Source organism: Lonchura striata, chromosome 11 (genome assembly GCF_050655825.1).
Source record: "Lonchura striata isolate lonStrDom1 chromosome 11, ASM5065582v1, whole genome shotgun sequence".
Classification (NCBI taxonomy): domain Eukaryota; kingdom Metazoa; phylum Chordata; class Aves; order Passeriformes; family Estrildidae; genus Lonchura; species Lonchura striata.
In genome coordinates, this window is record NC_140713.1 from 19,535,729 (window position 1) to 19,562,790 (window position 27,062).

Consider the following 27,062-nt stretch of genomic DNA (forward strand, 5'->3'; position numbering starts at 1 on the left):
TCTTGTTGTACAGTTTGTTAAAATCTAAAATCTTGTCCAGTGTAGAGAGTTTGAGTATGATGGGGAAATAAAAGAAGGGGTTTTTGATGGCTTCCCTGTTTTCATACCCATTTTAGTAATATCCTCAATGTTGTGCAGTTTGTAAATAAATGTACTACAATTAATTATCATATGTATCCTATATTTCCAAAAAATATGTTCATCAGATATATTGCTGTTGGTAAAAATGGTTTTAAAGATTCTTGTCAGTAGGTTTGGCTGATTAATTAAGGAACTTATTTTAATAGCAGAATAACATCATCATAGCTTCTTGAAGCAATTAAAGTAATGAATTACTTGCATTCCTTTACATTTTATCTTCATTCTCTATCTTTTGCTACACTCTTTTCCAAATAGTAAATATATTCAGTAATTATATCTGATAACATGTAAGTAGTTTATATTAGATAGTGAGATATAAAATGCAGATAAAAATAGCCTAGATTACATCTAGTGTATATTACATTTATTTTATAAATGCGATGCCTGATTACTGCATGTTTCAGAAGAATTCTGAAAGTTTGATAAACTGATAGGCACTTTATACAGAGGATTTTATTTCACACACTTCCTTAGCTCTTGCTGTTGCTTGTGGAACAAAATATGGTTTAAGAGTGCATTGGCAGCAGAGCTAAACACTAAGGGAAAGATGGGAGCATATCCAGTTCAAACTGCCTCTGGTATTTAAGGCAGAGCCACTGTTTAATATTTTAATAACAGAACCCAATAAAATTTGTGGAGTGTTATATCCTTAAAAAACCCTAAAATCAGCCTGCTGCCGTAGTATTTAAGACTTTATCCCACATAGAAACAGACTGTAAATATTAATTGAAATAATACTACAGAATTGTTGCTATTTTCAGATGCTCTTGAGATTAAAGCAAAGATATCTTAAAAAATGTCGCTGCCCTTAAGTAGAAGCTTCACCTTCAGCTTGCCAGGGTGGCCGTACCAAGGGCCAGTGGCATGGGATGGCTCTGGGGAACACAGGAATGCAGCCTGAGAGAAGAATTTCTGTGGTGGCCCACTGAAGCCTCTGGGTACGGGGCTGGTTTGGGTGGCAGAAGGATGGGACAGTGACTCTGGGTCCTCACCTCCTGCTGGATGGCCAGTGACCCCAGGGGCTGACCCCAAGGGCTGACCCCAAGGGCTGACCCCAAGGGCTGAGCCCAGTGACCCCCCAGTGGCTCATGGCATCCTCTGTGCCCCGGGTTTCTGTCCCTCCCAAGGGCTGCAGGCTGGATTTGGGACAGTCACTGTTGCCTGAGTTTGACCTGCATGATGGAACTTGATTTGGAGATCTCAGAAAGTGCCAGAGAAGGGGTCCCTGACAGCACAGTCTAAAAGGACAACTCTGCTTTGCTGTTGAACCCTCACCACACTTCAGGGCTGAGTGCAGCTGACCTCACCCTTGTCTTTCCAGCAAGTTTTGGAGGGCAAAGCCCAGTGAAAGACTATATGCCATATTATTAATTTTTACTTTGGTGAAATATTCCTGAACAAACATTACAAATAACGCATCTATTTAATGGAGTGTATTATTTTATTATAGCTGGTTGCTATAATGGGCAGTTAAAGCATGATAAACAAAAGCAGCAGAAGTGTGATGTAGTAGATGATCAGATATCTTTTCCTTATATCTGTTTTGCCAACTTGCATTCATCTACTCTCTGTTTTCTTTGGTGGGCAGTCATCAAGGCGTGAAATAGCTGCCTTCCCATGTTACCAAGCCATGTAAATTTTGCTTTGGGAATGAGCTTATTGCAGACAGCATTCCTAATCATGATGCCTGAGCACCACTTGCATAGGGAGGAGCACACAGAGAAAATGTTTAAATTCTGAGAGAAGAAATAATTAAAGTAATTCTCTAATCTGTGGTCTGGATGAAGTTTAGCATATGAAATAATGATAAAAGGTCATAAATATGTTAGAAAGTTAGCATATCAAAGTAAATGAGAAAAAAAATGGTGACAGTCAGATTGTTGATGCAAATGAGCATATCATTAAATGATGCTCTGAACAAAAAGACTGGAAAAATGCCTCTAAAACATGTATTTTTCTATTGCCAAGAGCAAAATGCTTTTTTTTTTCATGTTAAGTTTTAGTAGTCTTCTTGTGTTTTGTCTGGTTGTATAGGTTGACTGTAATTTTTTTTTTTTATTTCAAGACCTGTATCTTATTGATGTTATTGCTGTCCACTACACTCCTTCCTAATGGCAGAGTAACACTGAAAGCATAATTGCATTTCCTAATTATGTGTAATTAAGCAAAACCCAGATGATGTATTCAGTGAGCTCTTGGTATAGCCAAGGGTCAAGGACTTCTGGAATTTTGTAGCATTTCTCTAAATAAGCACATTATACTGTTGAAGCCAAGATACAGTTTTGTGCAGTCTGTTCTGTAAACCTGCTTAACAGCTAAAATTTATAGTATTCATTTATTTAGCTGAGTAAGGATATAGTTGAGATTTCCCCCCTCCCGTTTTTAGATTTGTCGTACTTAACCCAGGAAAGGGACTTTAAACTCAGCACCATAATGTTCTGCATGCTGACAAGCTAAGTGATATTTATTTTTTCAAACCTTAATCCTTTTGAAACATGGAGAAATAAATACATCCTCTTATCTAGCATATGCCTGAGACTGGAAATAAATTCTTATTTCCTTGTAGTCCTTTACCAATGGTCTACAATGAATAATTTGGGCAGTCTCACTGAATATAATAGGAAGAGCTTCTCTATTACCAGTGATAATTATAAGGCTCATAATGGGAAACCTCCAAAGCCCTACCATCAATCAAGGAAAATAAACAATGGAAAATGATAGGTATATAGAAGTGAAAATTGCAAAACCACATATGAAAATGCAGTATTTTCTGTGAGGTTATAAATCATGGGGGAGTCATAATTTTAAATGTAATTAATATTCTCAGATTAAAACGTAACTTTTTAAGGAGTTTAACAGACATTTTTAGAATCAGGAGCCGGATGAGTCAGAGCGTTAGTAATGGGATTAAGGAGACTTTCACTTCTAGATCATTAGGTCAAATATGACCCAAATCTGCAGTGCCTGAGAGTTATCATTTCACAGCTGTGCAGTGGCCTTTGTAAAAAGATTTGTTGGTTTTGGTCTAGACCACAGCAGGAAGGGTCTGCAGCCCAAAACCAGCCACTCTGTGAGCAGTTTTATTCTCAGCAAAACCAAAAGAAATTGGCCACCATCATCTCAAAACCTGCATTTTGGAGTTTATTAGAACATCATTAAAACTCCTGTGACATGAATCCTTCTAGTTGCCGAAGCCAAGAACAAAATGGCCTTGGTGATGGAGCTCCCTGGAAGTGATTTCTCCAGGCAGGGATGCAGATGAATGTTGTTTACTGGAATTTTTTTCTCTCCTTATGTCATGAATGCTTATATTGGAAACCTAAGACAAAGAAGAGGCGAAGGCTTCCCACATGACTCAAAAAATAGATTTGAGTGATCACACCGAGGTCCAGTGCCATCAATTTAGCCATCTCCACCATTTTGTTGGTAAAATTCTTGCTGCAGATTTGTAAATGAATGGTAAGTTAGTTTTGCTATTGGATGTAAAAGAAAGGAGAACCCACCAAGTGTAAAATATTAGTATCCAAATTTTGAAAACCCTAGTTTTTGGGTTTTTTTAATACCTTGTGGTTAGATTTTGATGGGATGTAGCCTAATATGGATGAATTCAGGGGCACATTGTGCATTGGCTTAGGAAGGATTCAGGCAGGACCTGGATCCTCCAGTGAGAGCACTATGAGGAAACATGTCTGGCTTGTTCTCCCATCCTTCACCATGGCCCAGGGGGCTCTGGTGACCCCACTTGGCCCCATACATCAGTGCTGCAGGTTAGAGTGTCCACTCACGGACAGTGCCCTTCCCCTGTCAATTTGGTAATATCCAAAGTTCCTCTTTTCATGCTGGTGGACTTCTGTGTCCCTTGCTTTCCCTTTAGTGAGATCTGAAGCTGTTCAGGCCATGGAGTTTTCTGTGTTTCATCTCTGTGGTGATCTCTGAATTGGCTCTTTGGGGAGGCAGTGAGGTAGCCAAGCTTTGCTCTGTGCTGTCTGTGGATGAGGGTCCCTGGAGCCCACTCACACTGAGCTGGGTGGTGAAGTCAGCCTGGCTCACAAACCTCTGCCCTTCTGTAGCTGGTTTGAGCTGGTGCTTGCAAAGCCAGCACAGAGAGGGTGCCAATGCTCAGGGATTGCACTAACATCTGCTTTCTTACATTCCTTGTGCCCAGTGCCACTGCCTCACCTCCCTTTGGACTGTGGATTATTTACCCCTCTTGGGTCTAGGACACTTACAGAGATGCTAATTTTCAGTTTTCCATTCCTTTCTTCTTTCTTCCTTCCAAAAGCAAACCCAGTTCCTTCCTTTCTTTTCTCCCTTCCTGTCCCCTGTGGTTCCCAAACCCACTCTCCAGACACAATAATTTTTGGCAGAGTTTGTATTGTGAAAATACTGGAGGACCAAGGAAACGTCTGTTGCTCTAGTTCTAGTTACAATATGGTCATCACCAATGGTTTATTCTATGGCTAAATCAATCAGTACCTGGAGGATTCAATTGTTTAAATCCTTTGTCCTGTTTTGGGATTTCTCCATGTTCTTTTCCCCCATCTGATTGAAGGTGAGACTCTTCTTCACGTAATTTCCATCAAACCCAAATATATTTTTGACAGTGGAGAAGCCTGTCTACAATCTGAATAAAGTTATTTGTAATGTTGTTCATTCATGCATGCACAATACTAAGTATTTCCCAGAAATATTTGTTCCTGTGCTGGAAGGTTAAAAGGGGTGAGGACCAGTGAATCATTGTAACCTGGTGCAGCTCTAGTAATGCAGCTTGCTGCAGGGCTTTGTTTCCTGTTGTGAATTTCATTTACTAGGTACCCATGGCACAAAGCTTTATTAATTGCATGGAGAAATGACACAACTATTATTCCCAGTAACAAATGAGTCTCTAAGTTTGCAACAGCAAATGGAAGATAAATGCATGCGTGTGAGATCTGCAATAGTTATAGGAGCTCTTCCTAAAAATACATTTCAACTGATTTACAGCATTCTTGAGTAGTTTAATGTGCTGTACTGTGGGTGATATATTCAGATTTTCAGAGTCCTGATGCATTTCTGAAAAGAATGTCCAGTGTTGTTGTAAGGATTAAATGTCCCACGGGGAATGAAAGCACCAGAGAATGGAGGACAATGAAACATTAGATGTAAAAACAAACAGATGTAGCATAATAAGTAAAAGGTCAATATGTGCTGAGGACCAGCATCTGTAAAATCAGAATGGGAATTTCAAATAGTCAGAGGCCTGCAGGGCAGCAGAGCTCCCTCCAGTCCCTGCCAGGCAGAGGAGCATCAGACATCCTGTTCTGAGCATGGGCTGAAGGAAACACAAGTTCCCCTCTGATATCTTTACTTGCTTATTAAAAAATTCATATGGTTAATATTTAAGTTTCAGAAACCTGTGGCCAGCAAGAAAAAGTTCTTCTAAATGACCCCATTTGTGCTAATGTAACAATCTAATGAAAACTTTAGTGCTTATCTTTGCATAATTTCCATTCATTTTTGCTGTTCTGATTATTAAAATTGCTCATTTAAGGACTATCTTTTGTTTTGTTTGATTTCAGCATTCCCTTTGGTAAGAATTGCAAAAATTGTGAGGAAGTGGATTTAATAGACACGGTCTCAGAAATGGTTAGTTAAATGGTGCTGCAAATACTCCCAATTTTTCCCTTTGTTCTTCTACATATGTTTAAAGATATTTCTGTTAATTTACAATTTGAAAGGTGGGTGAGAAGCAGAGAGTTTGAAAAATAGATTACTGTCTTCATTAATACAGGTTTGACCTACAAAGTCTTCACGTACTTAATGATTAAAAACCAAAGTACTAAATAATAAATTATAAGAATTTATAGGAGTCATCATCTTGAAATTAGCTTACTGAATGTTCTTATCATAATAAATCTGAGTGGGTGTCTAATTTAGTGTTAGCTGACTAAAATTATATGTTTCAGTCAGATAAAAAAAAAGAAAAAAAACTATTGTTTCAAGACAAATGATATGAATTTAATCAGAAGTAACCTGAAAGGCTACCATATTTTGTTGTGTCTACTTTGCAGAAACTTTGGCAAAACTGGTAGTGCTAGAATGAAGATCGATTTCAATTTGTGAATCTGGCAGACAATAAAATTTCCTCTAGCAATTCAGAGATGTTTATGATAACGCTTCCCTCAATGCTCTAGCCAGTCAAAAACCCAGGGAACAAATGACAAAATATCTGTTGTATCCCTTATTCAATCTCAGTACAGCAGAATCATTTGCCAAGATCTTTTTATATGATCGTAGAACAATCTCTCTCTTCCCTCTTTATCTCTCACTGTTATAAAAGATGTTTCTCAATTCAGTTAGAATGTATTTCTCTTTTCACATGAATATGAAATGTCACATAGAGACTGGAATGTTTTCAGAGCTGATGAGCTGCTTCTAAAATTCAGCTGCTGGGAATCCTTGAAGGAAAAGAAAGAAAACCAAACATTAATTTAGGAAGCATATTGAAAGCAGCCCCAATCAATATTTTGTTTCAATGCAAGCAGTAAAAGGGATCCTGAGCCCTTTCTCAGGACCATCACTCTGAGCCAAACAAGTGGGTCTGGCCAGTGTGGAGCCAGCCTGAAGAGAGCTTGTGCTGCTCAGGCTTCCCTGAGCCAAGGACTCACTTTTAAACCAGTGCTCAAAGCCCAGAAAAAAACCTTTGCAGGGCAAATTTCTCTCTGCAGTTTATAGAGAACAGCCAGAGCTGCAGAGAGCAGTCAGGTTCTGCTTCATCTTTCACTTTGCCTCAGTCCCTCACCCTAATTAATTAGAGGGAAATATGCCTTCCAGAGAAGAAGAAAATACCTCTGGGACTTTGATCAGGAAGTCACAGCTCTTGTGTTTAAAAGGGAAAATTGTTGTTGTTGTTTCAAGTGTTAGAATTTTAACATGTGATTCACCAGTATTTAATTTCTATCATTAGTGCCAATTCTGCCGTGCTAAATGCTGCTGATAATATTTAAGTTTCTTTATGTAAACATAATTTTTGATTGCAGATTCCTAATCAGAACTAGAAAACCCATGTGCCTCAATCATTTTTTCCCAAAGAGCTCCTGGAGATCAGATTCATCTCTGAAAATGCTGATTAGTCAGGTTTCATTACATCCTTTCTGGGTATTCAAATGTGGAAAAAAGGCAAAACAAAGATGGGAGTATAAAAATTAGATGCATTATCAAATTAAAAGAGCTTATATCTCTCATTTTCTAAAAAGCCTTTACCTTGGCAAATGTCCTGATATTGAATTCGGTGTGATCACAATATGAGGCTCTTTTCCAGTTTTACCTACCACAGATGCCCTAAAATGGAGAATAGTTCAGGTAATTGACATGTAACACTGTAACTGTTAAACTGGAAAATAAGATGCTTGTGAAATAATTTTTATTTGTTCAATCATTAACAGTCTGATCCAAATTTTCATTGTTTTTTAGGAATGAAGGTGAGCCCCATTTTCCATCTTAATTTTGTTTTCTGCCTTTCAGATCATGACCAGTGGTATTTCACTGTATAATGTAGTGCAAAAAGTGAAAAATGCTGAGACCACAGCTTGGGAACTCAGTCTCTACAGCTGTCAAACACACATTCCAGGGCTCTTGGAGCCATGGGATAACTGAGAATATTAAAAAAAGAGTAGGTGTGACACTTCTCAATATAGTATTAGGTCAAAGGTTGGACTTGGTCACCCTTGGAGGCCTTTTCCAACCTTAATGATTCTGTGGCTGTTTTGTGCTCTGCTCTTTTCCTTCGTGCCTGTGCAGGTTTAATCAGAGTATGTGGTGATGTTTCAGTGAGCAGTGGAAGATAAACCATACACGAGGACAGAGCTACTTTCATGTTCAGTGAAAGAACACTCGTTTTATAGGAGCTCTGGGGTTTGTAATGAGACAATTGTAATGCACTGATATTTTTTTAACACTTATTTTCAAGTATCATTAGCGTTACTAATGTGTGTGTGTTACTTTTAAAGGCTTGACTCAGCAATTTCCAGGTGTTCCAGATTTCTGGCTGCTGATATGCAGTTGTGTAACAATGCAAGGTCATTTTTATGTCACATATGTAGAAATAGCAAAAATTTGGTTCACTCTGGATTAACATAAAGTCCCCTTAAGATTTCAGTAGGAAAAAACAAATGAACCTCAGCATTAACATCAGGATTAACATCCATTAACATCAGGATTCAGGGGATAATCTCCAGCATGGGCTCTAGAAACACTTGGTTACACACCATGGTCACTGAGAATTCTCTGCTCTTGGATGCCATAATCTTCTTTTTCTGGTCTTTTTGCCACAAATCAGTTATTTAATGCAAGGGGACAGAGATTTTGGGGTTTTTTTTCTGCTTCATTTTAGTAGATCATGTTTTTGAGATAAAACTGGATGCAGGTGTGTGTGATACATGCAAAGATACAGGCAGGGAAAATGCAACAACATTTGGCAGTATCAAATTTCTTTGTAATGAAGTGGTGCTTGCTTACTTTCTCCCTGCAACTTTTTGAGGTTTACATTTCCATGTAACATTATGTATTGCATATTTTTTCTTAGGATTCAGCCAGCCTGCTAAGAAAACATTGAGAAAGGAGAAAACATGCATTTCCTAAATCCACTACACTTTGTACCCAGGTCTGCAGTGCAAACCAGTGATTAATTCTGTGAAATTAGAGAAATTATGTTTTTTTTAATCTTGAAAAGAAATTAATGTGTGAGCAGATAAAATAGGGAAGGGAAGAGCCATTGGTTTTCCAATTTAATAAAGGGTTGTGGTTTAAAAATACAAACACACAGCCTGGTGGCCAAGTAGCTTGTTGTTATGTTGGGAATTTTTTTTCCACATGAGTGATATTCCTCAGTCCTGCAAGTTAGTAAAACCAGGACCACTTGCCATAGCTATAAGCTATCAATAAAAATTAATGTACCAGAGGGAATTGAAAGGAAAAAAATGTACTTAAGTGTTCAGGGCCATCGAGCCACCCATGCATCCTCTGCAAGTGTATTCCAGCAATGGAGCTGTTATTGTTGCCATGGGCTGCCATTTAATGTTATTTTCCTAAGTAAATGCTTCTGTGCTCTGATCAAGGACATTGGCAATAAACCAAGACAAAATCTTCAGAAAAATATGGTGCTGAATAGTATTGAATACGGTTCAACCAGACCTGGTATCAGAGGATAACTAAAGCCCTTCATATTTGAAAGTCATTTCAAACACAGGTTTGAAATCCTTTCAAGAAGGAGAGAGTTCTCTTTTCTTTTTCTTTTCTTTTTTTTTTTTTTCTTTAAAGAATAACAAGAAGAATTAGAAATGAAAGAAGACTGGGATATATCCACTCTAAGGTGATTTTAACTGAGAAGAATGGGAAGATCAACAGCAAAACCAAAGAAATGTATTTCTAGGATGAGTTTTTGTGTTTGTCTGCCTTTCCAAGTGGATGTTTGTTGTTAAACTGGGGGCCTCCCCTGTTAACTAGATCTCCACAGTGCTTTTTATCTGTGGGAGATAGTATTGGGTATGATGCTGGTGGCAATGGTGTAGTTCTGTTTAAAAGGAAAGGACAAGAGGTCACCCCCAGGAGAGCTGTATTGAAGTAAAGGAGTTTCCAGTGAGGAAGACTAGCATAGATAGCATAATCTGATTTCTTTTTCCTTTGGCTAAAATGGTAACTGTGCTGTGTTTGTCAATCAAGAGAGCACATTTTGAACAAGGAGCATTGCAACGTTGACTCCTGCAACAGCTGAACCCAATTTGCTAAAAGAAAAGAGCAAAAAGATCTGAAAGTGGTTTCCATTTGCAATGATCTGTGTGCAGAGCTGTAAAAAATGCACAAGATGGAAGTGGCTCCCCAGGTTAATGTTGCCATCAGTCCACAATCTCCATTTCTTCCTCAGGATGATTATTGTATTAAATGTTACATTTGATTAATTTGTAGTTAAGGCATTAAACCTGCATTTATTCCAATAAAGTAATGAAGGAGAGGGTCTGTGCCCCAGGGGCCTGAAACCATCATTTTGGATATGAGACACTCTGTGGTTGCAGCAGAGAATCCTTTGGGGTATGTGGTGAAGAGAAATGGGATTTTGCATCATCATTTTCCTATAGGAAGGGTCTGTCCTAGGGAAATCCTGTGCTTTTTGCTGCAGGTGTAAGAAAGCAGCCAGGTGCCATCCCTGGAGGGATTTATTTTTTAAATCTAACTTTGATAGCCCACAACTTGGTGAAAAAGAAAGGGAGGATATTACAAATCAAAAGGCTGACCTTGCTTTTTGATATGCTATTGATTAAATATAGACAGAGGTGCTTATTTATAAATCTTCAGGTCAAAATATCTTGTTTGAGTCATTCTTCAGGTTTATCCAGCATATTTTGGTTCCCACTCACCTTTCAGTCCAGTCCCTCCCATTTTCTTTTAGTGAAGCATTTAATGTGGGGCAGTTTTTCATTAAGAATGCCCATACAGAGGTAGGTCAAATTTCAAACCATCTGAGTGCACTTGCTCTAACAAATGGGAAGAGCAGAAGCCATAGAAAGAGACAGCAAAAAGTAAAGAATTTTTCCCAACCCCAAATGTCCCAGCCTCTAGTACTTAACATTATTCCGTTAATTTTTGCCTTGTAAAATTTTAGCATCCCCAGTGTCTTGTGGGACGGATTTAACACCTAACATCATATTGCATGAAAAATTCAGTGACTTCTTTGCCTTGTTTTGAGCTTGGAAGCTGCATCCAGCTCCTGTCTGAGTGAGGCTGTCTGTCCCTGCTCCCCTCTCCAGGCTGCTCACAGTTCTGAGGCCATGAGTACCTCCCTGCTCAGCTGCCCCTGTGAGGAAGAAGATGCAGAAGTTAATTGTGTACAGAAGTTACTCCATAGCAATAATAATTTCTTTAGCCTTTCTCTGTAGCTTTCCACTGCTGGGACAGTTTTTTAAGGTGAAGGTATCAGAACTTCTCACGCTGTCCAAGCTACAGACAATCTTCAATTTATACACTGGCAAAACTGTGTCTTTTATTTTCTTTTCTACTTCTTTCCTAATGAATCTCAACTTCCTATTTCATTTTTAATTGCAATAAATATTGAGCTGATGTACTCATACCACTGTGATACATCCCCAAGATCTTGCTCCTGCATTCTAAGTTTGGTACAGACATGTGATACTGCATTTATTTTTTTATCCCATGTGCATCATTCATCTACTTTTGATTTCATCTACCATTTTGTTGCCTGGTTGCAGAGCATCATAAGATCTTTCTGCAAATCTTCCCAGTCCTCTTTCATCCTTGATAGTGTGAATAGCTACCCTTTTTTCCAGTATTGGTGAGGAAAGTGGAAAGGCAGCTGTAGATGATGCTGCATGGACACAAACTGTTTAGAGTGAAATCCAGTGATCCCCACTAGAGGCAACGTGATTAATGGAACTGAAACCTCAGAAATGGTCTTGCAACTGCATTTTTAATGCATAATATTTGCGTGAGTTTGACATTCAGCAAAATGCTTTCTCTCATGCCTGGTTTGAAGTTAAGGATATAAATGGAATGTCCTAGATTTTATTTATGCATCTAAAGTTGTTAAGGAGGTAAAGGAGAACTCAGAGATAGGCAAGACAGATTTCATATCTCCAAAGCACAGTCCCAGCCTTCACAGAAACTTCTCCCCTGTTGATTGAATCTTTCCAAGTTAGGCTGATTTTGGTAACTCAGAATTTTATATATTTTCATAGAATAAGCAGATGTTTGTTTTATTGTCCAAGGGAGAGGTCATAACGTTTGCAGTGTGATCTTGGTCAGATCAGCATAAAAACGTGTCTCTGTCATGCACACACACAAATACACACATTGCTGGCAATGGATTTCCTAGGACCAATTTTAGCTAATGTTGCACATTGTGAATAATTGAAAAATGTAGTGGAAGTGCTTAATCTGAATTTTGTGTGAGCAATAGCTAATGAATATTTGGGAGAGTTTTTGAACTGTTGCTTAAAGTCTCACCATGCTGCTCTGTAGCAAAAAAAAAGAACTGCAGAGAGCTTACACTGAAATTTTGAAAATCCTAGGGAGAAAGAAGTTTAAACAAAAGCTTTTCCAACCCTTTGAGTTCCACTGTATATAATTAAGTTAATAAATAAGAGCTTAATATAAATGAAAAGTATACTGAAATCTCAGCGTTCTGTGGCACTAGAAATTCTGTCAAATCTGTTGTTTTCAGTAGAGTTTTTAAAGTATCTCTAAAACTGTCCTTCAAAGATAAAGTATTGTTTCATTATATTTTAAGTGAGAGAAAGTGCAATTGCATTTGAAAAAACCCAAACAGCTGCTTTTTGTAATTTCAAATTGAGCAGGATGGGTCAAGACAACAGGACCAGAATCATCAGGGTTTGTACTGTTTTCAGAATGTGAGGTAGGCAGTAAATTTTTGGGTTTGTCCTTTGGTACAGTGACAACAAAGCTACTTAGCCAGTCTTTCTAGACTTCTATTATTCTCCCTATGAGAAAATGTTTTCTTTGCTTATTTGTAATTTAAAGTACTTTATTTTTCACTTTTCTAATGATTTGTATTCAGTTAAAAGTAGCAAGACAAATTAATATTACCTGTAAAAGACAAGATTTGAGTTTTGCTGGTGTGGATGATTCCCCCTTTCAAACCACCCCTCATTTCTTTTTCTTTTTCTTTTCTCTCTTGATACTCAAATTTAGGTCATTTGTCCGTCCTTATAGCTCTTACCTTTCATACATTAAATTTCATTGCCAGCACTCTAAAAATCCAAATAAATTATGCTATTTGCACTGCTATCATCACCCTCTGTAACCTCAGAAAAGTCAAGGAGAATAGTTATACAGATTTTTTTTTTTCCTTTTCTAAATCTCTACCATTTACTTTCCATTATGTTACAAATGCATGTTCCTTTCTACCTTGCCTGTCAGAATGGCTTTCTACTGTTTTCCTTGCTAATGTTGACAAGGTGATTGACTTGCAGATTTCTACAGCAGTTTTAGACCTTAAAAAAAAAAAAAAAAAAAAAAAGACTGCTCTTATATTCCACAAATTCTCTCTCTCTTTTTTTTTTTTTTTTTTTTAACTGCTTGAACTTCAATTATGATTTGTGGCCTACAGATCTTTGACAAGAATAAATCCTACAGTGTCTAGTCTGACAGACTCAATTTTTGTTTTGAATTGCCTCCTACTTTTCTAGTCGTAGGCACTGTGGTAATTATAGACATAGTCAGTGGATGACAGTCAGGATATTCTTATTGTAGTCTTTGGTTTAGAGAAAGTATTAATTTCATATTTCAGTTGTTTTACATGCTGTCAGGGTATAACTCTTTCCTTGATTCTAGAGTACTGAAAATTAAAAGTTCTGGGCAGTTCTGCTTCAATTCTTCAGCCACATCTGCTTTAATTGCTAGGTTTTATTTCTTTTTATTGGTCTGGCACATGTCTGTAGGGGCTTATCCTGCAGAAATTTTTTAGTATGTACTTAGATAATCAATTCTGGTGAAAATCAGCAGTTTGAATTGAATATAGTCAATGAATATTTTTATGTTTGTATTTAAAAAGGGGAAAAAGCCTATGGGTGATAGTTCATTATTAGCTTATAAATATAGTATAACTTCCTGCATAATTACAGGTTTTTACAATTTTTATAATGCTTTTTGCTTATTTTCCTTTGGATAATTTTCAAAGTACTATTATTCCCTCAAGAGATCTCTAAGAGGCAGAATTTCTGGCTATTAAAGATTTGCCATCCCACAAGTAGCAGACTGAGAATGCCTCCAGGTTATTTATAACTGGATTTTATCTCAGAAAATTAACTAAAGAAGATAAACCAAAATTCTAGGGGAAAATGCCTTAAACGTCTCATATATAATGCTGTGCTCAAACAGCTATTTTAATTTTAACAGCCTGGCAAGCCCAGTGGAGCTCTTTTTCTGGTTTTGGGCACAAAATAAGATAACACTTTTTGAATTCCTCCAGGAGATCATCTAAGTGCACTTAAAGTGGAGGCATAAAATATGAGTTTACAATGTGATATATTTAAGCTTCACATGTTAGTTTAATTGATTTTCTGTGTTTGCTAGTTCTGAGAGCCCCAGAACTCTTAATTTGCCCTTTAAAAAACCAGTACATTTTCAAAATGTTGCATTAGCAGGCAAGCTGCTTCGTTCTGCAGAAAGTTTTGGTGTATTCTTGTTCCTATAACCCTTTCCTGATCAGCAGCACTAAATGTTCTGCCAAGATTTCAGCAGACACATACATTTCCATGCCTGCAAAGCCCCCTTGGTTTTGGTGGGCCACTTGCACGGGTAGGGTTACACATCTGACATGCATTCCTAAATCAGGATGATCCTAAGGAGTTCCTTAGCTGTGATTTGGGGGTGGAATTTGGGGAAGCAAATGAGGGAAACCAGCCTGCCAGATGCAGAGCACCTCAGCTGGACTGCCTGTGAGAATTTAGGTGTCTGATGTGATTAAGCTTAAAATAGCAAACTGGTTTTCTGTCCGACATCCGTTATGGTTGAACTTAGGTCTAGCGGGGTGAAAGGTTATTGCAATAATTTATTGTACCTTATAGTACAATCAGTGTTTAAAAAAGAATGGTAGCTGAAAGGCATGTTCTATTCCTACTTCAAGAAAAAAATACTTTCAGATTGCAAGGACTAAAATAGTTTCAGTTTCTGAGTATGCCTTGTAAATAAAATTATGAGCAAAGGATTTTCAAGATGAGTTTTGGAACTGAGAATCAACTCCTTTTCTTCACATTTATAAGAATAATAACAATGCCTTGCATTTCTGATTATGTCATTATGATGCACAATTGGGTGACCTTTGCAGTTGACAAAATGATTAACAATTTCCTCTGGCTTTTGCTTTTAATTATTCACCTGTGTGAAGTAGAGAATGGACTGTATGAGCTGGGGCACGTAACAATGATTGGTTCATATTGGTGTTATCACATGGCAGAAAGGTCAGAACAGCTGCTTTCAGTGTGCTTAGGCTTAGATAGTACTCTTAAAGAAATTGGCTTTTTATTTATGGAATTGTATTATGAAATATAAATTGATGTACATAAATATTACATATAAACATACTATGTATATATATATATATATATATATATATATATATATATATATATATATATAAAATATGTGGTATTGATAGGAAGATTTCCATAAGATCTTGAAAAATTTTAGTCAAGGAAGAATAAGAGCTCCCCGTTCCTATAAGGACTTGTTTCTACAGCCCCAGCTGCATCACTCCTTCAGGACAAAAAAACCAAACTGAACTTTGAAATTCAGCTGAAAATTGCATGAGGAAATTAAGGATCCCATTATCTGCCCATTTAGACTTCTTGTCTTTAATAAGTGAAAGGATGGCTCAAATACTATGGCACAGTCTTCTGCCATATGTATTTTCTTTTCTAAATTATCTAGTCTTATAAATATTTGAATAACTTTTGCTCAGAATAAACACTTTCCTCTCAGCTCGTCTCTTATGGCTCTTGAGACAATAACAATTAAATGATTTAATATTGATTTGCTAAGAAAATGTTTCTTCATCTGTTACAATATCTCCTACCATAGTTTAGAACAAAACTTACAAATTCAAAAGGGTGTAGAAAGTTCTTGACCATTTTCCTACTGAAAGTAATTCTGGGCAGCAGAGTTACTGGGCTGAACTTTCTAAATCAGAGATTACATAGAAAAAAATACCCAAAGGTGCAAGAAAGGGTAAAGTTAGCTACACATACAGATTAAAACTGAACCCTAATAGATATTACCCCCAATGTTTTTTTAGAATTCATTAGAAGTGGGGAACTTGGGTGTCTGGAGCAATGTGATGGATACTACTTGGAGATACCTGCTTGCCAGTACCAGGATTAATCTAAATATTAGAATCTTACAAGATTTTTCAATTGCTACTAACTTTCCTATTAGAAAGAAAAATAAGTACTTGTTTGAATTATTAATTTGAATTTCTGCTATGAAAATGAGAGGTTTTTTTAAACCTATCATTGTGATTTGGACAAGAGAGAAAGGTCTTGTGTAAACTGCTCTCTACAACTTCCTGAAGGGAGGGTGCAGACAGGTGGGGTCGGACTCTTCCACCAGGCAGCACTGACAGAACAGGAGGACACAGTCTCAAGCTATGTCAGGGAAGGTGCAGGTAGGATATTAGGAAAAAAAATTCCACCAAAAGAATTATAAAGTACTGGAATTGTCTTTCCAGGGAGGTGGTAGAATCACCATCTCTGGATGTGTTTAAAAAAAAGACTGGACATGGCATTTGGTGCTCTAGTCTAGTTGAGGTGTTAGGGCAAAAGTTGGACTTGATGATCCTAGAGGTCTCTTCCAATGCCATTATTCTGTGATTCTGTCAGTTCCAGGTTGCAGAGAGATGGGGCACAAGCCAAGGCACCCCAGCACGTGTGTGGTGTCCACCCCAGAGGGGAGGGAGAGGACATCTGCCAGCTCTGCTCATCAGGCCAGGACAGAGCAAGGTTGTCCCTGTGCAGGACGTGTGTTTGCAGAGCCTCAGCCCTGGCAGGTGTTCTCCATGGCCCTTGGGGAAGCTTGGCTCCTCCAGGAGCTGTAATCCAGCAGGTGTGAGGCTCTCTGCAGGCACAGCCCCCCTGCCCCGTGGGGTGGCAGCTCTGGAGCAGGATGATGGCAGCAGCGGTGCACAGGGAAGAGCTCAGACCAGGGGGAGGATGAATCAGGTTTTCAGCTACTCAGCAGCCCAACCTCTGCTCCAGGTGAGCTGTCTGACAGCCTGATGTCTGCAGTGAGGAGGTAAATTATTTTCTACAATGGAAAAAATCTGGCTGAAGAGAGTGCATGCCTATGGAGATCTGGTTGTTTTGGAACACCTCAGTTCAAGTGGAAATCCTTTAATGATAAAAATAAAGTATAGATGACATAGATCATTGCATCCATCCTGAATGCAGGCAGTTTTCCTGTGAGATACAAAGAAAAGTTACCCCTTGAGGAGAGATTTGGCAGTGTGCTGGTCTATGGTCCACCAGGCTCAGGGCTTGGCACAGGTGCTGTCTTAGCTGGGGCAGGTAAACTCTGAGGAAAAGACGAGCAGGGAATGAGCAGGACTTCAGCAAATAAAGAAACATAGATAAGTGTTGTTGGCAGCTTTACATGTTACATATCTTTTCAGCTAATTAATATGAGTCTCTGTAAATTTATGCCATGCTTTTGTCCTTCAAATCATATACAAATTCTCAGCATCTACTATGTGCATTTGACTAAGAACTCTCAAACTTCACGGCTTTCCATTTGTCCCTAAAAAAAAAAAAAAATAAAAAAAGGAAGCAGATGGAAGGCATGAAGGAGCCCATAAACCAAAATAAAACTGATATTTAATTTGTGTTTTGCTGATAGATACTGAGTTTTTCCCATACACTTGTGCATTAAGGGTTTTGCTGAGTGAGCTAGGACACTGTCTCTTTAAGTGTTTAACAGTAATTGGTTCATGTCCTGGTGTTCATTGAAAATCCTAGACATTTCATGGAAAACCTTCTTAATGAGGGAATGAATTTTTCATTCACATTAGAAAGCTCACTCTGACAAACAATTTCTAAATAAAACTTTGGCGACATGACATCCCATATTGGACTTGACAAAGAGGACAGGTGCATTAGAATAAAACTGTATGGCGATCCTTCAAGCTGTCAGCCATGAATATTTTATTTCTTAATGAATCATCTTTGTGAAATGAACTTTCTTGTTGTAGTGTCAGTGCCATTTACAACAAAAAACCTGCTCCTTTTAAAAGGTGAACTCCTTAAAGATGCTGATGCCTGCATAAAATACTTAACCCTAGCCAAGGTATTCAGTAAATTTAATAGTGTATTTTTTTTCCAAAACTGTTTGAAATGTAGTCTCACACTACCAGGTTTGACTGTCAAACACAACCTTTCGCAGTTGCAATTTTGTTAACAAAGCCATTATTAAAGGTACATTAGCAATGGGGTTGATCTTTATTAGAAAACAGAGAATGCTTGCCTAATTATTGTTTTGATGCTTCCTTATAGCATATTACTTTTATTTAGGACTTGTGTGTAATAGTAAATTTATGTAAACCACTTTATATATGAAAATCTTTTCTAGCAGACAAGAGTGGCTTTCACCCTCTTGTATCCCTGTTCCTTACAATGTTAACAGACTAAATCATAGGCAATCCTTGTTGGCATTTTTGGGATATTTTTTCTCCAAAGGTGTGAGGTGGGTGGTTGCAATGGGTGTTGAGGGTGTTCAGAGCCTCCTGCAGCTATGACTCCCAGTATCCAGGTATCCCCAAACTCTTATTTCTTTATTCTAAGAGAATACAAATGTCAGATCAGTTTATTCTTCCTCACAGTTTATTTGTCATAGTAGATCTGAATGTACTAGTTTTGCTAACAATTTTGCATTCATTGAGTTATCTTAAAAGCATATATGTTTCAGCATTTTCCTTTTGTTCTGCAAAAGCAGCTTGATTTGGATTCTCTGGGGAAAGCTCAATTTTTATTGATATTAAAAATACCCATTTGATTGCAAACCTCAAAGTGGACTAGATTCAATTTAATTTACATAATGGTGTCTTCAGGGACAAAGATTGCATGTCCTTTGTGGCATTAGGATGGTGGATGTTTGTTTCTAGCATGTGTCAAGTTCAAATTACAGGGTTTGTCATTTTACTTATAGGCTAAATGTTTTGACTCCAGGAGATATGATTATACTCATTGTCTTTGCAGTCCCTGCCCTGTGTCCTTGCTGATACTGGATGTATGTGAGGAGTTGTCAGCCAGCACCGTGATCTCCATGGAAAGGTTACAGAAATCAGGAATAGATCCCTTTAGTGCTTCTTGCAACCTTCTCCTCATGTTCCAGTTTCTTATTTTCCATTATGGACTTCTATCCTTGTGTTAATTCTTCTTCCAAACATCTGTGCTTATTAAGGAAAACTTTCTCAGGTTCTGCTCTTGCGGAAATCAGTATCATCCTTTCCACTGCCTTTAACTGGAGAAATGGCCTATATGCGAATAAATCACGAGATACCATTTTCTTCAAGGTGGAAAAAGCCCATTCTTTATTCACATACCTCATTTTTATACAGTTTTTTGTGTGTGACTCCAATTGGTTAGTAGCTTTCTTGCCAATTACTTTATTGGTTAGTTTAGCAGGGTTGTTAGCCTGTATTGACTGGTCACTCAAATCCCTGGTGTGTACATGCAGGAAAAGTTGTTTGTGAGAGATAGTTTTCATTTTTCTAACAGTGTAAAACCAGTTTATACAGGTACGAGTTGATTTGCACCCATGATTATGTTAATGAACTGCTCACACCAGGATTGCTTTCACATGGGAACTTGCAAAGTGCTAGAAGAAGGAATGACAATCTTGCCACTGATAGAGCAGGCCTGATTTTGTGAAGCATTTATTTATGATTTTTCTATGTTACTACAACAGACCTGCTTTCAGAAAGGTTTTCATTTCTCTGGGCATTGACTGCTCACTTGTCTGTATGCTTCCCATGCAGTCACAAACTGTCTGAAAGGTTAGCCAAATCCTTCATGGGAAAACCTGGAATTGCTTCACCAGCCTTCACAAGAAAGTCCTTAAACTCCATCCTTGAAGGCTCTGTCTTTGCAGATTGCTGTTTGTAGATGAAGCCTTCTATGTGGAGAAAGCATTTACCATTAGTAATTAGTGACATCAAAAAGGGGCTGTCTGGGCCAAATTAATTTGACTGAAGTCCCTGAATGGGATGTCTGCAGCAGGCTTTGGAGCACTAAATGTGCTCTGAGATGCTTTGAGGTGGTTTTGCTGCTTTGCTATAGCTTATGTTCCTGCAGCACCAAAGGGCCAAGTCATTTTTGCTTTGTTGAACAGCACAGAAATGCACACCTGGGGTTAAAAGCCAGTTCCTGCTTGGAAGTTCACAGTCCAGGAGTAGGACAGGACACCACCAATGCACTGAGTGGACAGTAGAGCCCAAAAAACAAGGACACCCTGGTAGGTAAATCAGGGTAGGCAGCGGGTTTCAAGAAGCCCCAACAGCCTAAATATTCCTTTTGTTGGTATGGAATTTTAAAAAGTGATTTAAGGTTTTTGGGGGTAGTTCTGTGTACGTTTGAGGAAGCACTTGCAAAACTTTGAGGCAGCCTGAAAAGGTAAAAGTGTCTCCAGTAGACGCTGGAATCGTCCGTAGTGGGTGGGAGAAGGGAAGAATTGTTCTCTACTGGAGATTGATATTAGAGATGAAGAGGATCCACTGTGAAGGACTTCCCACTCTTGGCTTGAAATGTTATATTGCATTTTATTAGGCTGTTAGGAGGGCCTGGGCTGGCCGCACTGAGAGTTGCAATTCACTGCAAAGGCACTGATCTTCAAAATTTCTATTGATTTAAATGGGAGTTAATACATGTAACAACTTCCTGATCAAGTGGCAATGATGATAACTCTTTCTTAATCTTCTTTCCCATATCTAATAAAAACCTTAGGGTTTTTTAAGCATTCTTGCCTTTTTCTTGAAATTATCAATCTGTCTTTATCCTTCTTCAGTTTCTAATTTTACTTGCATTTAAATACTCCTTTTCAATGTCCCAGCAAGTACTAATCAAATAAACTTCAAAAGATTGCTCCTGATTAAATTATTTTTTAATAATGAGTTCCTGTTACCAGGGAATACAGAGTTAAAAAGGTGATATCACTAAAATTAATTAGCATGAGACATGCTGGACTAGTAGAAGTGACTGGATCTTAATCAATAGCAATATGATTACACCCATGCAGCAATTATAAATTATTTAAAACAGTACCCCTAGGTTACTGACTAGTTGCCTTTAAATTAAATTCTCTGTCAATAATTGATGCAAAGAATTAATGTGAGAACACCTTCAGTTACTGAAACTTTTTTAAGGTGGCATAAAATATTGAACTGTTGCCTGTCATTAGCAGCCACCCTGTCTCTTTTGCACAGCATTGTTCTTTACTAAATTGGTTGAGAAGGACCTCCAGAGCATGAAAGATGACTAATGATCCTGATGCTGTGTTCACTCTTCTTCTAAGGACACTGACACTGAGAAATATGAATTTTGTGTGCAAGGGGAACTAAAAGCTGATGAGACCAGTTACGCCCCTGGTCCATTTTGCTGCTGAAGCAGTGAAATGAAATCTGTTCTTCCTTGGTTTTTAGATTATGTTAGATGAGGAAGATAAAAGGAAAACAGTCTGGAATGTGCTGATGTGTAAGTGGTGTTTATCAGTGGTGTTGATTTGTTGTGAGTGGTAATTTCCTTCCCTAATGCCCAGTCATATAGGAGTTAAAAAATTTCCTTCTGTCCTCTTCCTTGGTATAAATTTTTGTTTTCTGTGGTTTAGTGTTGGAGTAGCTGGGATGCATAGGGTGTTAATTCTTTCAAGGAGCAGAAAGAAAATCTGATAATTGCAATCTTGGTGACATCAGAGAGGGTGCCAAGCAGGTCCAGTGCATCTGTTGCTGCCATCAGCTGGAATCTCAGTGGCACAGGGAGGGCGTCCACATGTGAGATTTTCAAAAGTTTGTCCCCTTCTTTTACTACTGACCCTTATTTTTTGCTATATAAAAACACGGATATTTGGGTAAACTAGTAAACTTTTCTAGATTAAGGTGGCATAATTTAGGATAGTATGTGTATACTTTGAGAATCAAAAAGAGCTTAAAAAAATCTAGAAAATAAAGGGATATTTCTAGTGACATAATTATTGTCAAAATCCTGCATTTGAAAATATTATTAAACCTTAAGGTCTTAGCTTATATAAATCAGAATTATTGCAGAGGTATTGACATGAACTCACAAAAGCCAGGAGGTTCATGATGGAGCCTGGAGCTGGGAGGGGATATTTGCTCCTGCTTTTTGACTTTTTCTTGCTTACCGTGGGAAGCTGGCAAAGCTGCACTGACATGTGGACACAGTAGAAATTTAAAAAGGCATTCAGTCTTCTTGTTATCTTTTGCTCTTTCAGCTTGCTCTTTTTTTAAAAAGAAAATTATTTTGTTTACAAAATACTCATAATTTACAAAATTATTTTCAATTTGCCCTGAATTTATATATTAACATTCAAAAAATGACTTTTGGAAATTTAGTAAATAAAGAGACTAAAATTTTCTTCTTTTGTTTGTTACAGCAGTATAAATTGCATGTCAGTGAAGTTTGTTAGTACCAGTGAAAGACTTCTGTTGTATGCCATAAACAAGTACAGATGGGGAAAGTGCTAAGAAAAAAAAAAATATTTTATTTATTTGCAAAGTATTTTAATGGTGTAACAGATATATATTAAATGTTTACTCATTATAAAATAGTAGTTCTCATTTTCTAATAAAAAATCCTTTGACAAGGTTTGGCATAAATGGAGTGAATCCAATGTTTAAGTCAGCATTTCAGAAAAAGAAATCCAAGCCAAAATCCAGGTGTTTCAGACTCCAGGGGAAGAGGAAAGGTACTTTTTACTGTTTGAAACCTTCAGTCTAAAACCCTTACCCTGTTTCAGCCCCTCTGCATCTTCTCCATGGGGAAATGTGGAAGTCACAAGGGTGAAGACGTTATGAAGTCTAGAGATTTATAATTGTATCTCTGGTAGAAATTTACCTCCATTCTAAAATGGCAAGTTTTTACTTAATTGCTAAAATTTAGGAGCACAGGAGCAGTTTGTTAGTGAGTCCCTCATGATAAGCAATTGGACCAAGGACAAACACAGCAGAAAAAAGCAGTGGTCAGGTGGAGAAATCAGGAACTTCCAATCTTTCGATCTTTCCAGGTCACTGCATCCCTCCACAGCAGTTCTGGTCCATTTCTGTGCCTTGCCTTCCTCATCTATGAACAGCAAATGGTGCAGGGGGCGATGTGAGAGTTATTTAAGAGCTGGGTAGTGTTTTGGAAGTGTAAGACTAACTTTGTGACCTTGCCTATTACTCCTGGATGGTACCTGTAGGACATGGCTCACTGCAATACAGTGTATTTGCCTCTTTTATATTAAATTCTAGCAGAATTGAAATGAAATTTATATAATTGCAGGGAGATTAAATAATGGAGGTTCAAACTCTCCAATGACAAAAAGTGCAAACAAACCAAAAGATTCCTGGAACCTGCTGTTTGATCACTTCACTGATTTTATCAAATGTTAAACAAATGAAACAACAAGGACCTGATTTGCCCCGTAGAGTTTATGATGTTTGATAAGAGTTTTCATTTGAAGACATAAAAGACTCAGCTACTATTGTGTGCTGACAGAATGTGTTTAGTCAGAGTTTCAGTCTGTGTGCACAGGAAGACACTGTCTGTGTGTTCATCTCAGTAGCTAAAGTTTCTAATTCATAAAATAACTTCCATCTGTGTTTGTTAAAGTGCATACTAAGCCAACAGACAATTGACATAGTAACATCAGCAGCTGATACACAGTTTTATGTAGCTCAACAGTACCAGGAGAAAAGTTTGTGGTCTGTTTGTAGAGCTGCTTATTCTTCTCTTTATCTGCACTTTTCTTTGCTGTTTTATTTCTGTTAAAAGTTGAACATCCTGTGTTGGTGTAAAGGCAACAGAGGTTTCTCCTCACTACGGTGCAACTGCACAATCTCCCTACAGCAAAGATTGTGACATCTCTACAGCTTAGTGACTTGGAACCTTGTCTTCCCCCGTTCATTTTTACCCTTCAATCCTTTGACACTTGCAGAGTGGGAAATTTAACAAATGGTTAGAAATCTTCAGTCGTGCATTGGCTCTGACTTGTGTGCAGGAGATTTCGCATATATAACTCTTAAGTTGATGAGCAATTGCTCATTTTATGGCTTTTTAAGCAAGCATGGAAAATATTTCAGGCTGGATAAAAATTTTGAAAAACTTCACTACTTTCACGCTTTCTTTTTGTATTTTCTTTCATTGCAGCACATAAATTGCATTTACTTTGTGAAACTAAAATGAGGTTGAACTGGGAAGCCATATTTCAAAACATTAAATAAAAATATATTTGAACAAGAAAATAGAAACATTAAAGAATAAAAATTAAAAGCCCCATAAATCCCATTTCATCCTTGTCCACTCTTGCTGAGCAAAAGATGACCCCAAAAGAAATGCACCTACTGAAGCAAAACAGCTATTCATTTCACTGATGTGAAATTTCCCAAGTGGAAAATAAAATCTTAGGAGCTGTTTTGGTTTTCTTTTTCCTATTCTTATTTGGCTTCACCAAACCTGGTGGTAGATGATACATGGTTTTGAGGACAGCTTTCTAGAATATAGTTTGAATTTATGTTAAACACCACAATCTGAAAATTTTCCTTATTTTTTTACTGCAAAATTGGTTAATGTGTCCAGGACAAGCGCTGTGACCAGCTCAGCCGTCATGCTTGCACAAGCTACTCAAGTGCTTCTTCTGCCTGACTGATTCTGTGGGAAGATCTGAGGGAGGTGGAGAATGCCATGTTAAAGTGGGATGAAATGAAATTAGAAAACAGAACAAGAAGCCTGATTGAAACTGTGTATGACAAGTGTTGTTTCTGCTTTTAAGAAACTCAAGAAATCAACCTTTTAGACCTCAAAAATATCTCAGACTTCCCATGCCAAAGATGCTTTGTGAAATTGATGACTAAATTTGTCCAGGATTTGTATTTTAATTCTCAGAATGTTCATTGACAATCTGATTAATGGGTTATTTCCGTTTATCATCTATCTTGGGCTAGTTTTACAGAATACAGAGAGAGCATATTGTTCTGAAACGTGGCTACGTGACCAAAATGAAAGCACCCATGAGCTGCTTGTCACAGTCCTACGCCGTGGCTTCAGCCGTGTTCTTCCCGTAATGCTGAGCCCCAGGTGATTTACCAGAACACATCTGCACACATATCCCACATATCTCACATATCTCACACGTACATACATGAGAACTCACGTGTGCTCTGCATTGGCGTCATTGCTGCTCGCTAAAAAAAAATCAATATGCTTTGCTTGAATTCTTTCCACAATGACCATGAATATTAGGTCGGTGCTATTGTGCATTGTCCAGTTTGGAAAACCACATTTGAAGGTCTGATAAATTTGCCAGAGGTAAAAATGGGCTTAAAAGAGATATAAGTAGTACTACTGATAAAAGTAGTAAAAGGAAGCTGTAGAAATACTATTATTATTTTTAATGCATAGCTTTTGGACAAAAATTCCATTGTGGATTGGTCTGGTAGATGAACCTTTGTCAAGCTTGAATCTTTAGAGAGAGAGCATTTTGCTGCTACCATTAATATTTTTATTTTCACTGCGCCCCTCCATGGAAACAACTAATTATTGCCCTGAGAAGTAGATTTTGGTGTTCTTCCTTTTCACACAGCAAAGACTCTCTCAACAGCAGAGTTTCACTCCTGGTGCTGGTGAGGTACTTGTGTCATGTTTCCACTTGTGAGTGTTTCCAAACTCAGAAATGGGGCAGATGTTTCCAGCAGCACTCCAAGAGTTTAGGGTGTTGAGGACACCAGGTGGTTGGCTCAGGGGGCACAAGGAGCTCATGTCCTTGGAAATCCAAGCTGGGAGAGCACTCCAATGGCCATGGCTCCTCCAAGATAGTGCAAGGGCTGTCAGGCATTTCTGAGACAGGAGACGGTCCTCAGGTGGAAGCTGACTTTGCTCTTCTTGAGGTTTGGTGTGATGCTCTGGGCCACTGGAAAGCGGCAGGTGAGATGGAAAAGCCTTCCTCCACTTTGTTCTTAGAAGGCTTTCCAAGTCTAAGGACAGAAAGCAAGCAGAAGTCCCCTCCACAGTTAACACTGAGCCAGACCAGTCTGTTTTGGGTGGGTTTTGCTCTAAGCTGCGCCTCGTGTAGCCTCTGGAAGCTTATCCTCGCACAGAAGGAGCCTCTGATAGATGCAGGGTGATGGGGTCTCCTAGAAGATAACACAAATCCCTCCCAGCCTCACTGGGTCTGCTGCACTTCCCAGCTGACAGCACTAAAGCATGGCCCTGCAATGGTCCCTGTTCCCACAGCTGTGCAAACACCCTCAGTGACATTTTCAGCTGAGCCATGGAAAGTGCTGATAGTTTGTACACCCCTGAAATGTGTCAAATGGGCTGGTGGCAGGGGCTGGTCACTGCCAGGAAATAGTGTCAATATTTTAAGGAGGATTATAACATAGGAAGGAAAAAAGATAAGAAAATCTTAAAGCATTCTCTTCCCATTACACTGAAGAACATGGGGAGGAGAATACACTAACCAATCTACCCATTCCTGCTCAAGCAAGATGTAGGTCTTTAAATTCCTGAATTCCTGTGGGTCATCCTGTAAATACTCTTACCTGTCCCTTAGGCAGCTGTAGAGACTTGGGCCTTACAGGAAATGACAGACGGGAAAACTGTTTTAGGCCTTTGGGCAGAGGCAAACCTTTAGTTATAAGAGGAAAAAAGGGAAGTTTTCACTGACCTTCTGCTGGGAAGCCCTGCTGCCACGCTGTCCCCAGGCATGGGGCGTGAAGCCAAGCTGTGTTCCCGTGGGGAATGGCCACGCTCTCAGGAGGGATCATTCCAAAGTGGTGTGAATGGAAAGGAGCACTGCAGGGCAGAAAAATGCCATCTGAGCATCATCTTCCTGAGCTCAGCCAGGATACTTGCAGTGCCAGAAGTGAAGATGAACCAGTGTTGCTACAATAGAATTGCATCTTCAGTGGGAAAAACACAGGTTATTTATTCCTACCCGTACGCCCCAGCTCCAAGGTAGTTTACTGCACACAGAGAGGGGAACAGCATGGAAAGGGAATGTTCTGTGCTCTCCTGGCACTCAGAGAGAGCTGGGACTGGTGGCACCATATGGCTCATTTATAGCCTGGGCTCTGAGAGGGCTGGAGACTGTCAGAGGCTCCATTCCCCACAGGGCTCTGCTCTGAAATGTGCCCAAAACCAGCTCAGATCGTG

At 38.5% G+C, this 27,062-nt stretch overlaps 1 protein-coding gene and 1 long non-coding RNA gene across 3 annotated transcripts in view; one reads left to right on the top strand and one right to left on the bottom strand.

Moving 5' to 3' along the window:
- WWOX (WW domain containing oxidoreductase) overlaps nucleotides 1–27,062 on the top strand; it is a 483,980-nt gene that overhangs the window by 296,158 nt on the left and 160,760 nt on the right. The gene's annotated exons all lie outside the window — the stretch shown is intronic.
- LOC146766439 (uncharacterized) overlaps nucleotides 15,284–27,062 on the bottom strand; it is a 79,182-nt gene continuing 67,403 nt past the window's right edge. The window contains exon 3 of the long non-coding RNA XR_014957759.1: nucleotides 15,284–26,702. This is a non-coding gene — a long non-coding RNA (uncharacterized LOC146766439). The remainder of the gene's footprint in view (nucleotides 26,703–27,062) is intronic.